This window comes from Taudactylus pleione, unplaced genomic scaffold (assembly GCF_031769625.1).
Source record: "Taudactylus pleione unplaced genomic scaffold, aTauple2 ptg000977l, whole genome shotgun sequence".
NCBI lineage: Eukaryota > Metazoa > Chordata > Amphibia > Anura > Myobatrachidae > Taudactylus > Taudactylus pleione.
Window position 1 is genome coordinate 3680689 of NW_028285378.1, and position 11144 is coordinate 3691832.

An 11144-nucleotide genomic window follows, 5' to 3' on the forward strand; every position below is an offset into this window, starting at 1 on the left:
TTACATCGGTGACAGCATCCAAGTAGGCATGTCAGACAGTCCGTACCTGTACTGGCAGGAAGAAGAGGCAATTTGGAGGCCCCTGTACAAACTGGCTCTATTTTACCTGAGTTGCCCCCCCTCCAGTGTGTACTCCGAAAGAGTGTTTAGTGCAGCCGGGAACCTTGTCAGCGAAAGGCGTAGGAGTCTGCTTCCACAAAATGTGGAGAAGATGATGTTCATAAAAATTAATTACCAACTCTTCCAGGGAGACCAGCCTCCAGAACGTACAGAGGGACCTGTGGTGGTGGATTCCAGCGGGGATGAGTTAATAGTCTGTGAGTATGAGGACGTACACAACACTGAAGAGGGTGAGGAATCGGTGGATGAGGAGGATGAGGATGATATCTTGCCTCCGTAGAGCCAGTTTGTGCAGGGACAGATTAATTGCCAGCTTGTTTTGTGGGGGCCCAAACGAACCAATCATTTCAGCCACAGTCGTGTGGCAGACCCTGGCGCTGAAATGATTGGTTTGTTAAAGTGTGCATGTCCTGTTTATACAACATAAGGGTGGGTGGGAGGGCCCAAGGACAATTCCATCTTGCACATCTTTATTTTCTTTGCATTATGTACTGTTTGGGGCTTAGTTTTTCAAACTGCCATCCTGTCTGCCACTGCAGTGTCACTCCTAGATGGGCCACGTGTTTGTGCCGCCCACTCATGTCGGTTAGCATAGTCATCTAGCTACCTCGGTGCAACCTTTTGGACATACAAACACTATTGTGAGGTGTTCAGTGTTCAGAATAGACTGGAAATGAGTGGAAATGAAGGTTATTGAGGTTAATAATAGCATAGGAGCAGAAAAACCCACAAATTCTGTGATTTTAGCTGTTTTTATGCTTTTTTTAAAAAAAGTACAGATCCAAAACACAAAACCCAGAACTCAAAACACGGAAGGGTGGTTTTGGCAAAACCAATCCAGATCCAAAACACAAAGAAAGATCCAGGTCCAAAACCAAAACACAAAACGCGAAAAGTGGCCGATGCACACCCCTAGTTATGACATGTATTTCACATTTTATGTATTTTTTACTCCATTTGCTTAAGTTCATTTATCTGGCTTCTTTCTCTTTTTCACAACAAGACGACATACCGCGTCTTAGTGCAGGCATCCCGGTTGCCTTGGCAACCAGTGAATCACTGCGCAATGCCGTCTTCAGTGCGAAACTCCAGCTGCGTCATGTGGAGTCTCGGGTGGCGTCCAGTCACACGCACTTGGTGGGTTTCTCTTGGTATAAGGTAAGCGGTTTGTTCTTTCTTTCCTATTCTATCTACCTTGACAAAGGGGCGTGTGAGCCCCAAAACATTGGTGTAATGTGAGGGATCACATTAATACTTGTTTACAGTCTCCGAGTGCCTCTGATATCCATTTGTCTATATATATATACACATTAGGGATGTGCAGGCTTGGATAGGTTCAAATTTTCCAGCCAAGTTCAGATTTTTCCCGCCAAAAATCGGGTCTTAGAAAGAGGCAAAACATCATCTTTCATGGACAAACATCATCTTCCATGGACTTTTGTCCAGGAATGATGATGTTTGCAGATGAATATACAAAACCTATCCGAGCCTGCACATCCCTAATATATATATATATATATATATATATATATATAATATATACATATATATATATAGTATATATATATTGTGTCAGTATCACCAGAGATGGTGCTGGTGAGCAGCAGATTTTGTGAAGGTCAGGGGAGGTCCACCCACACAGAGTAGAAAAGCATTGTGGGAAGGGCTGCCAGATCACCAGAGCCCTGGTGAGGCTGCTGGTGGACAGTCAGACAGTCCAGGTGGGGCTGCAGTCAGAGTGAAGCAGACCAGGTGGTCAGGCTCATATCTGCAAGGAGGCAGGGAGATCCCTATGCTGTACCTCTGACACTGTCCCTGTGAGAGACGGCAGCCAACAAGCTAAGAAAGCTATAACAGGCCAGGAGGCCAGTGCCCAGTCCTGTATGTGACAGGAAGGTACACCAATCTCAGAGACTGTGAGAGACTTTCATGCAGACTATCTGCTTCTGTAGAGAGGGTTCAAGAAGTGAGTTAGTGCCCTAAAAGAGCGCTAGGTTGTTTGTTATTTTCTATTTTTGTTTCCTGATTTCTATGTGGCAGTAAAGCACCATTTTCATTTACTTTTACTGAAATGCCATGTGTGGACTCTAATTTTGCACCTAATCACTGCACCACTGACACCAATCTACCAAACTAATTACCCCAAGTTATCACTATATATATATATATATTTACATACAGATACCCAAAGGAATAGATGGTAATTGTGCAGTGTGCCCACTTGTGTCCTATAATAATATTCGCAGTCCCATATGTCCATTTGGAACCACATCAAAAGTGCAGTCTCCTTAATGTGAGACTCAACCAAGCCTGAATTGAAGTATTCTAGGAAAAAGAATAAGGAGCTGTTAAACGTTATATAGTAAAAAGCATATAATCACGTACATTTAAGTAAAAAACAATCTGCATGGACCAGCCTGTCTTAATGCCAGTGTCCTGAGATCCATCACCACCATTCCGGACCAGATCATTCTCCGGGGGACCATCAGCTGAAGCAAGCTGAGTATGGTAACCTCACTCCTGTAACAGACCACTTTATTATTATTATTATTATTATTATTATCATTTATTTATATGGCACCACAAGTGTTCCGCAGCGCCTTACAAAGTACATAAACAAATTGTAGACAAGCGACTTACAGAACAATAAAATACAGGACCAGGACATGGATAATATATATTGCTACATTAGCGACCATAACACCCAGATAAGCAACAGAGCATAAGCAACCAAGTGTTAGGTGCCCTAGTGGTGAGTAAGAAGTAGATGAAACTAAAGTAGGGAGAAGCACAAGAGGGTAGAGGGCCCTGGTCATAAGAGCTTACATTCTAAAAGGGAGGGGAAGACAAACAGGTTCGACACAGATGGGGTAGATGGGGAGGAAGGAGCATGTAGCAGGAAGATAGAATGATAGCTTGGCTCACATATTATGCCGGGGACTGTGGCCCAGCCGGACGCTCTTTCAGAGCGCTCGCTCTCAATCAGGGTGCCTTTTTTTTTGTGTTTCAGCCTCCTGGCCGCTCACTAAGCTGTGGGTGACCACCCACAGCTTTTGCGAGTGGCCAGATGATGGTCATGATGGTCACGACCATCGGGGCTTGCGACGAGACCCTTGTGGTAGGGTCTCGTTCCCGCAAGCCCCGGTGAGCTTCCTGCTCTAAATAGAGCAGGAAGCTCACCACTGACATCCTTCGGGAATGCCACCGGTTGTGTAGCCACCCCCCCTGCCCGCCTATAAAACGGGGCTAGCTGTCAATTACAATCGACAGCCGCCCCGTTTTGGTGCGAGACTCGTAGCGACGGAGCGCCCGTCGCTGGACGGGTCTTGCGCATGCACATGCCGGAGGTGGCACATGTGCAGGGGGCAAACATCTGAATCAGCCCCACTGCTTGCAATTCAGAAACCATGCTGGATCGGCGTGTGTTCCAAGCCTCACAATGAAAGCTAATAGAGATGAGCGTGTGTCCATATATTGCCGCCCAATCGTGTTTCGTAAAACAAAAGGACTTTGAAATGGGTGTGCCCTAGTGCCACCCTGACTATCTTTTATACTAACATTTCAATGTAATCATTATTTGTATTTAAAACACCTGACTTCTTAACTCATTAGTATCTGGTCAATACAATATACTTTATAAATTGAACAAACATAAATAAGTGAGTATAATACAAAATGTATAGCAAATTCAATTTATATAAATACAATGAGCTAAACTACCAGACAGCAATATGGTGAATTGTTTCATGCTACAATTTCCAATAATTCTATTATATATCCTAGCTAACTCCGTTACTTGTTATTATATAACTGTAATGAATACTAAATATTGTAGCTCTAACAATTTATGCTCTCATCCTACAGTGTTGCCCTTTCCCTATCTAAACAGTCCTATTTCAAGAACCTCATTTCCTCCCAGTCCTCAAATCCCCAGCGTCTCTTCACCACCTTCAACTCCCTCCTCTGTCCACTCCCTCCCCGCCTCCCCTCCTCACTCACTGTCATTGACTTTGCTACCTACTTTGCATCCAAAATTGATTCCATACGTCAGGACATCACTTCCCACCAGTCCCCCTGCTCTACACCTCCTTCTTTCCCTGATCACCCATCTCCATCCATTTCACCGACTCTGACAGCCTTCTCCCCTGTATCTGGAGAGGAAGTCATGGCTCTCATCCAGTCCTCCCCCCTTTCTACCTCTACCTTGACCCTATCCCTTCACATCTCCTCCGCTACCTCTCTCCTTGTGCCTGTTCCCATCTTGCCCACCTCCTCAATCTCTCCCTGGCACTGTCCCTTCTGCATTCAAACATGCGATAGTCTCCCCCATTCCTAAAAAACCTACCCTTGATCCCAACACTCTCTCCAACTACCGTCCCATCTCTCTCCTCCCTTTTGCCTCCAAGCTCCTTGAGCGTGTTGTTTACAAACACCTTACCACCTTTCTTTCCTCCCACTCCCTCCTTGATCCTTTTCAGTCTGGCTTCCGATCTCTCCACCTCCAACCTCCACCTCTCTCCAACGAAACCTGCGCTTGTTGGTTGGTATAGGATAATGGTAGCTGCTGGCGCTATGGAGATAATTCCAGATCTCCTACAATGATATATATAGTTATAGTGCCTGCGCTAGTTTGTGTAATTCTATAGGTGCCTAATGTGACAATCAATATGTATATGTAGATCTAATAATACTAAGCACACAGGGATAATAGTTAGGTGGTTTTAATGGATCTGGTAAATACTACAACAAATCAATTGAGAAGTCACAGTGCTCTCTAATTTGAGGAGTAATGTATGCAGGATATGGTACAGGGAATGGGTAGTGTATAGCAGTATATGGTCAAATGAACATAGAAAAAATGGGGGGGATAAAATAGTGAACAATGTCCTTTAAATATAGGAAAAAAAAATTAATAACATACAGTGCAGATGGAATTAATTTCTTGGGGGGGTTGCGCTCTAGAGGGGCGGCGTCGCGTGCCCTCCGGTCTGACAACTTACCCTTCTTCTTGCTGTCGATGTTAATCCTTGTGTGATAGGTTCTTTCAGGTACACAATCTCTCTGCCTACGTTGGAGTGTGTGCCAAGTTACACACTCTCTATAAGTCCCGTTGATTCACCAGATGCGGCGAGACCACCGAACCATGATCACAAATGATCACGTGGTCGCCGACTATCGATCGCCGCGGCCGGCCGCTCTACCCACCTTATGATGGGGAGACTAGGTCCATATGGAGCCAGTCCCTGAATTGAGCGAATCCTCGCGGGATCTTGCGGAACAGCTATTCTTGTTAGTGCTTACTCAGTTAAGCATTCCTGTGTCAGCGGGTGTTCCAAAGATGGATTGAATTTTGTAGCCTGACTCTACAGCGTTGTGTGGCTCACAGCTCTGCTTGTGTCAGCCGCTAGGTATAATCAGGAGGACACGGTGTAATCTCTCTGTTATACAATCAACTCATATGTAACAAACAGCATTATTCAATGACATTTTTAAACTGGCACAACAAACGCCTTTAGGCGTCATTGAATAATGCTGTATGTTACATATGAGTTGATTGTATAACAGAGAGATTACACTGTGTCCCGCTGATTATCCCTAGTGGCTGGCACAAGCGGAGCTGTGAGCCGCACGACGCTGCAGAGTCAGTGCGGGATACAGCTGACAGCCGCCCACCGCTATTTAGCAAGCTGGAGCCTAACATCAATTCTAAAGGGCTGTAGCTGGCTTAGACTTGAGTGGATGCTTTACATCTTTATATTGGATGATATGCGAACAGAAAAAGGGATATATTTATTATGCCCATGATGCACTCATCCACCTAATATGTGCAATTGCAGGCTTATGGCTTGATGATATAGCCAGCAAGGACAGTGTGCTTAACGATCAATTAGATGGTATAAAGCTCTATTGATACAGATTAGATATAACACATTGAGACCAACGTTATAAGCATTTATACTAAATTAATTTTAAGGGATTCTCTATGTGATATCAAAAGGACACGGTGGCATTCATATACTCCACTAATTTTTGAGAATTAAAGGCGCATGCCTGTATATTGGATATATTTTGTTGAGCCCAACTCATATTGCCTATGTATCCATGTGACACTTTGATTTCATTAGAATATTATACATAAATAACAGCACACTATATAGTGATTGATTGAAGACTTAAAGACTGAGCACTAATTAAGTATTTTAAACTCTTTATTCTTTATTTCTATTTGTATATTTTGTTGTGTTTTTATATTTCACCACTGAGGTGGTTATTAGAGTCATTATTAAAAGTTATATTTTATGTTTATTACTGCAAGACTTTTGTACACTCGTATGGGGATTCTTTTTTCTTTTTCCTGTTTTGAGTATAACATTGATATATCCCTGAGTTGCACCCCTGTATGTGAAATAATTCTGAGATGTATATTGATGATAATCAGGGTAATCTTGCACGGATAACAGTCTTGGTGCAATCTCCTATTCCCTAACCCTTTTTCCCTATTAGTATATCGACTTGTATAAAATTAGACAAAGAAAGTGCAAAATAGAAAGTGTCAAGTGAATAAATATAATAATAAGCTCTCCAAAATGACTAAATAATCGCCATATTTCAAGAAGTAATAACACAATGCATGAATATGTGAAATCTTAATACGCAAATAAATTCATATATATCTGTATATAATAAATATGTGCAAAAGGTGTTTAGTATATAAAATATATAAAACAAATTTATTTTTAAAACAATAAACAAACTATCCCCATATAAAAAGGGATAGTATACAACCAACATAAAATAATGTGCAAGTACAGGAGTAAAAATAATTTAAAAGATACAAGTAAATAAGAATGAAATTAGCTTATCTGATCATAAAACTGGTATGTTCATGAGAGAAGGTAAAAAGCAGGAGCAGCCGTGTTTGTCCTTGTATTGGACTTCTTCAAGGGATATACAGCTCCTGTGCAGTATTTGGTATATATACCCCCTTACTGGGGACAAACAAGCACTAATTGTAGACAACTATGACATCACTTCCTGTTTGCCATGTGTTTTTAAATCTAAACAAATTCTCTCAAGATAATAACATATTGGTCTCTATTTTAGTTAGTTAACTATACATATGGTTGTTGTGTTATTATAGATATATTATTGTCCACATAGTCCCGAGTTTAAGGTACAAGTGGGGCCTGAATTAACCTCACTTCTGCCCTTCACGCGGCCTGGCATTACGTCACGTCACTTCCGCCCATTTCATGGGTATTGCGTCATCTCTGTTTCCTGTGTGTGGAATTAGTTGGAGTCCCAGCTCCACCTGTGGGACCTGCTCACTTCCATCCTTGTTCAGAGCCCGGCATCACATCACTTCTGCCCGTCATATCAGGTAGTGCGTCTATTCTGTTTGGTTCCCTTCTGCCATCAGTCAGCTACAGTGGCCATCTTAGTACTCCTTGTAATCGAAACATCCGTGGCCATCTTGGTGCTCATAATCCTGGTTACACCCGTGGCCATCTTGGTACTCGCGATCTAGTTAAAGTGGCAGCCATCTTTCAGCAATGATATGAAGCCCTTTTATGATGAGAATATGGAGATAAATCTTCTTAATGTATCATTGTGAATATAGTGATTCCTATATGACATAATAGAAGAGGTGTTAATATAGTCATGTCTAAATAAGATCATGTACTGGAGATCAGACATTATAGTACTTTTCTTATATATGACACCGAATTTAGTAGTCTTATCATCCTCATCCAATTTGGTGTATCTAAACATATTTTTTTGTCTAGACTTAAATTTAGATGCCTGTATATGCCATAGACAACTACTCTAGTACATGATGAATATATAGAAGGTAACAAAGGGGGTGGATATATCTCAGGAGGAATAAAGTTTGTGTTCAACATGGCGTATCATTACTACTTAGATTTTATCTTCTTTCTAGGATTGTGTGGTCCATTTCAGGAGATCAAAGCAATAGTCTGAATCATTCTGAATGACAGTTCTTCAATGGTTCTTCAGGTGTAGCTTCCAGGGTCATTTGGTGTGTCGCATCTTAATAAGGAGTTGCATCAGTGTGTCCCATATCTGACTACAGTACCTGGTCTTCCCTGGGGGTCTCCCATCCCAGTACTAGCCAGGCCCAAATGTGCTTAGCTTCCAAGATCAGACAAGATTGGGCACATCCACCAAGGTATGACTGTAGATAACAATAGGACACACAAAGATGCTACTCCATCCTCTCAATCACTTCCTTGTTAACATCAACGATCATGTCATCACTTCATGGAATTGTTCTTCTTTCTTGGATTATGTAATCCATTTTAGACTTGAAGCATTAGTCAGAGTCATTTTGGGTAAACATTCTTCAACGATTCTTCAGATATAGCTCCAGGGTCATTCGATGTGTCACATATTATTATAGAGTTGTACAAGTGCATCCCCTAAAAACTACAATACCTAGTCTTCCCAGGAGGTCTCCCATCCCAGTACTAACCAGGCCCTAAGGTGCTTAGCTTCCAAGATCAGATGAGATTGGGTGCTCACACCTAGGTATGACTGTAGGTGACAATTGGACACATAAAAAACTCCCCAATCATGTAATTTTCTTGTTATAAGAAGGGAGCAATTTCATAGTTGTCATTGAATCCCCGTGGAGTCATGGTGTCCAATTTGAATTCAATGGAGATAGCATTTATGTTTGACATAAATTTAAGATTCACATTGTTGTTAGAAATATGATCTAAAATCAATTGAAATTCATCTTCTGACCCATCCCATATTATCAAGATATCATCTATGTATTGTTTATATATTTTGATGTTCTCTTTAAAAGGGTTATTTTCATAGATGTAGCTTTGCTCCCAACATCCCATAAAAAGATTGGCAAAGCTAGGGGCAAAGGTAGTCCCCATCACTGTACCACAGATTTGTTGATAAAATGTATCTAAAAATTTAAAATAATTGTGATCCAGGATAAAAGTCATAATATCACATAAAAATTCCTTGCGTGGAGTACTTATAGAAGAATCCATTTCGAAAAAGTATCTGCATGCGTTAATCCCTTTACAATGTTCAATGCATGTATATAGAGATTGGACATCTATTGTTACTCAAAAATACGATTCCTTCCACTTTATATCATTTATAATCTGTGGTGCATTGGTGGTGTTTTTCAAATAGGATTGAAGCTCCTTAACATACTTCCACAGGAATATATCCGCATATTCAGACAGATGTGAGGTTAGAGAATCTATCCTTGCAATAATAGGTCTTCCAGGTGGATTCTCCATGCATTTATGTATTTTGGGGAGAAAGTAAAATATGGGGGTAGTGGGATTAGTCTGTAGGAGAAATTTAAATTATTCTTTTGTGATCATGGCATTATGTAATCCATATACCAGAAGTTTCCTTAGTTCATCCACATAGGTCTCAAGGGGATCATTGTCCAATAAGGTATAAGAATTGATGTCTCCTAAAAGCCTGGATGCTTCCTTATATATTGGGGCCTATCCATAATGACTATTCCCCCCCCTTTGTCAGCTTGTTTTATGACAATATTATTGTTCTTTTGCAGGTTCTTCAGTGCCTCTTTCTCTTTATTCTTTAGGTTTTGTCCAACTATTGATTTTGGATCCTCCTCACATATGTCCTTTTTAACCAATTCATAAAAAAACATTCAGATGGTTACTTTTAGATTCCAGTGGATAATATTTAGATTTAGCTTTAAGTCCTGATCTTGACTCATTTTCATTGAAGTTTTTGATGACAGCATTATCTTTTCTTAGGAAATGTCTTTTAAGAGTTAAATTTATTCAAGTCAATGAATGTTTCAAATATGTTCACATTGTTGGAAGGCGCAAATGTTAGTCCTTTGCTCAAGTGGGAAATTTCAGATTTTGTTAAAGAATGCTTCGATATGTTGAAAATCCCTCTCTCCTTGGGGTTCAATATATATATATATATATATATATATATATATATATATACACATAACTTTTACATACAGTGTTTCTCTGTCTGTCAATCTGGCATTTTTGTATGCCTCCTCTACTTGGTGTTGTATTTTTTCTCATTGAATTGTTTTTTCACTTGCTTTTGTCTATGTTCTGTTGTGAATATGAGTCCTCTATTGTTGTTGTTGATATGGGTCAGGAAAGTTCAAACATCAGCGACAACAATAGAGGACTGATATTCACAACAGAACATAGTCAAAAGCAAGTGAATTTCTTGGACCTTACAATATTCATTGAAAACAATAAGATACACATCAGAACCTTCCAAATACCTGGTGATGTTAACAGCTTCATTCTATCAACCAGTGGACACCATCCAAACTGGTTGAGCAGCATTCCTAAAACTCAATTCACAAGAATCAGATGAAACTGTACACAGTATAGAGATTACACAGAACAAGCAATAGCAATGAAAAAACAATTCAATGAGAAAAAATACAACACCAAGTTAGTAGAGTACTAGAGGGGGTATACAAAAATGCCAGATTTACAGACACAGAGACATTTCTACAACCAAAATCAAAACCAACAGCTACCAATGAAAAATACAAAACCTGTTTAGTAACACAATACAGCAGACACTCAGATATGTTATGCAAGATACTCACCAGACACTGGCACATTATACTACAGGATGATAAACTGTCAGAAATTCTTCCAAACAGACCAGAACTCGTTTTAAAAAAAGTGCCAGACCTAAACAGGACACTAAACAAAAATCACATACCGCCAAGAGAATCAAAATAAAAGACCATTATGGATTTACCACTAGGAGGGGGTTTCTCCCACTGCGGTAACTGTCACACATGCCACACATGCACACCTACAACCAAAATAATCAAAACATTCATATCTAAACAAACCAACAAAGAATTCACAATTAGGGAACACATCACATGTGCAAGCACAGGGGTCATTTACTTAGTGGAATGCCCCTGTGGCCTTCAATATGTAGGGAGAACAAAAAGACCACTTAAAATCAGAACTGCAGAACATGTGCATAACATTCGC

The 11144-nt window shown here is 40.5% G+C and overlaps 1 non-coding gene and 1 pseudogene across 1 annotated transcript; both read right to left on the reverse strand.

Annotated features, from left to right (window-relative positions):
* Nucleotides 1–8206: 8206 nt before the first annotated feature.
* Nucleotides 8207–8325, reverse strand: LOC148454583 (5S ribosomal RNA; annotated as a pseudogene).
* A 240-nt stretch (nucleotides 8326–8565) lies between these two features.
* LOC148454584 (5S ribosomal RNA) lies at nucleotides 8566–8684 on the reverse strand. The gene has a single exon (XR_015874800.1). It is a non-coding gene; the product is annotated as a 5S ribosomal RNA (ribosomal RNA).
* Nucleotides 8685–11144: the final 2460 nt, after the last annotated feature.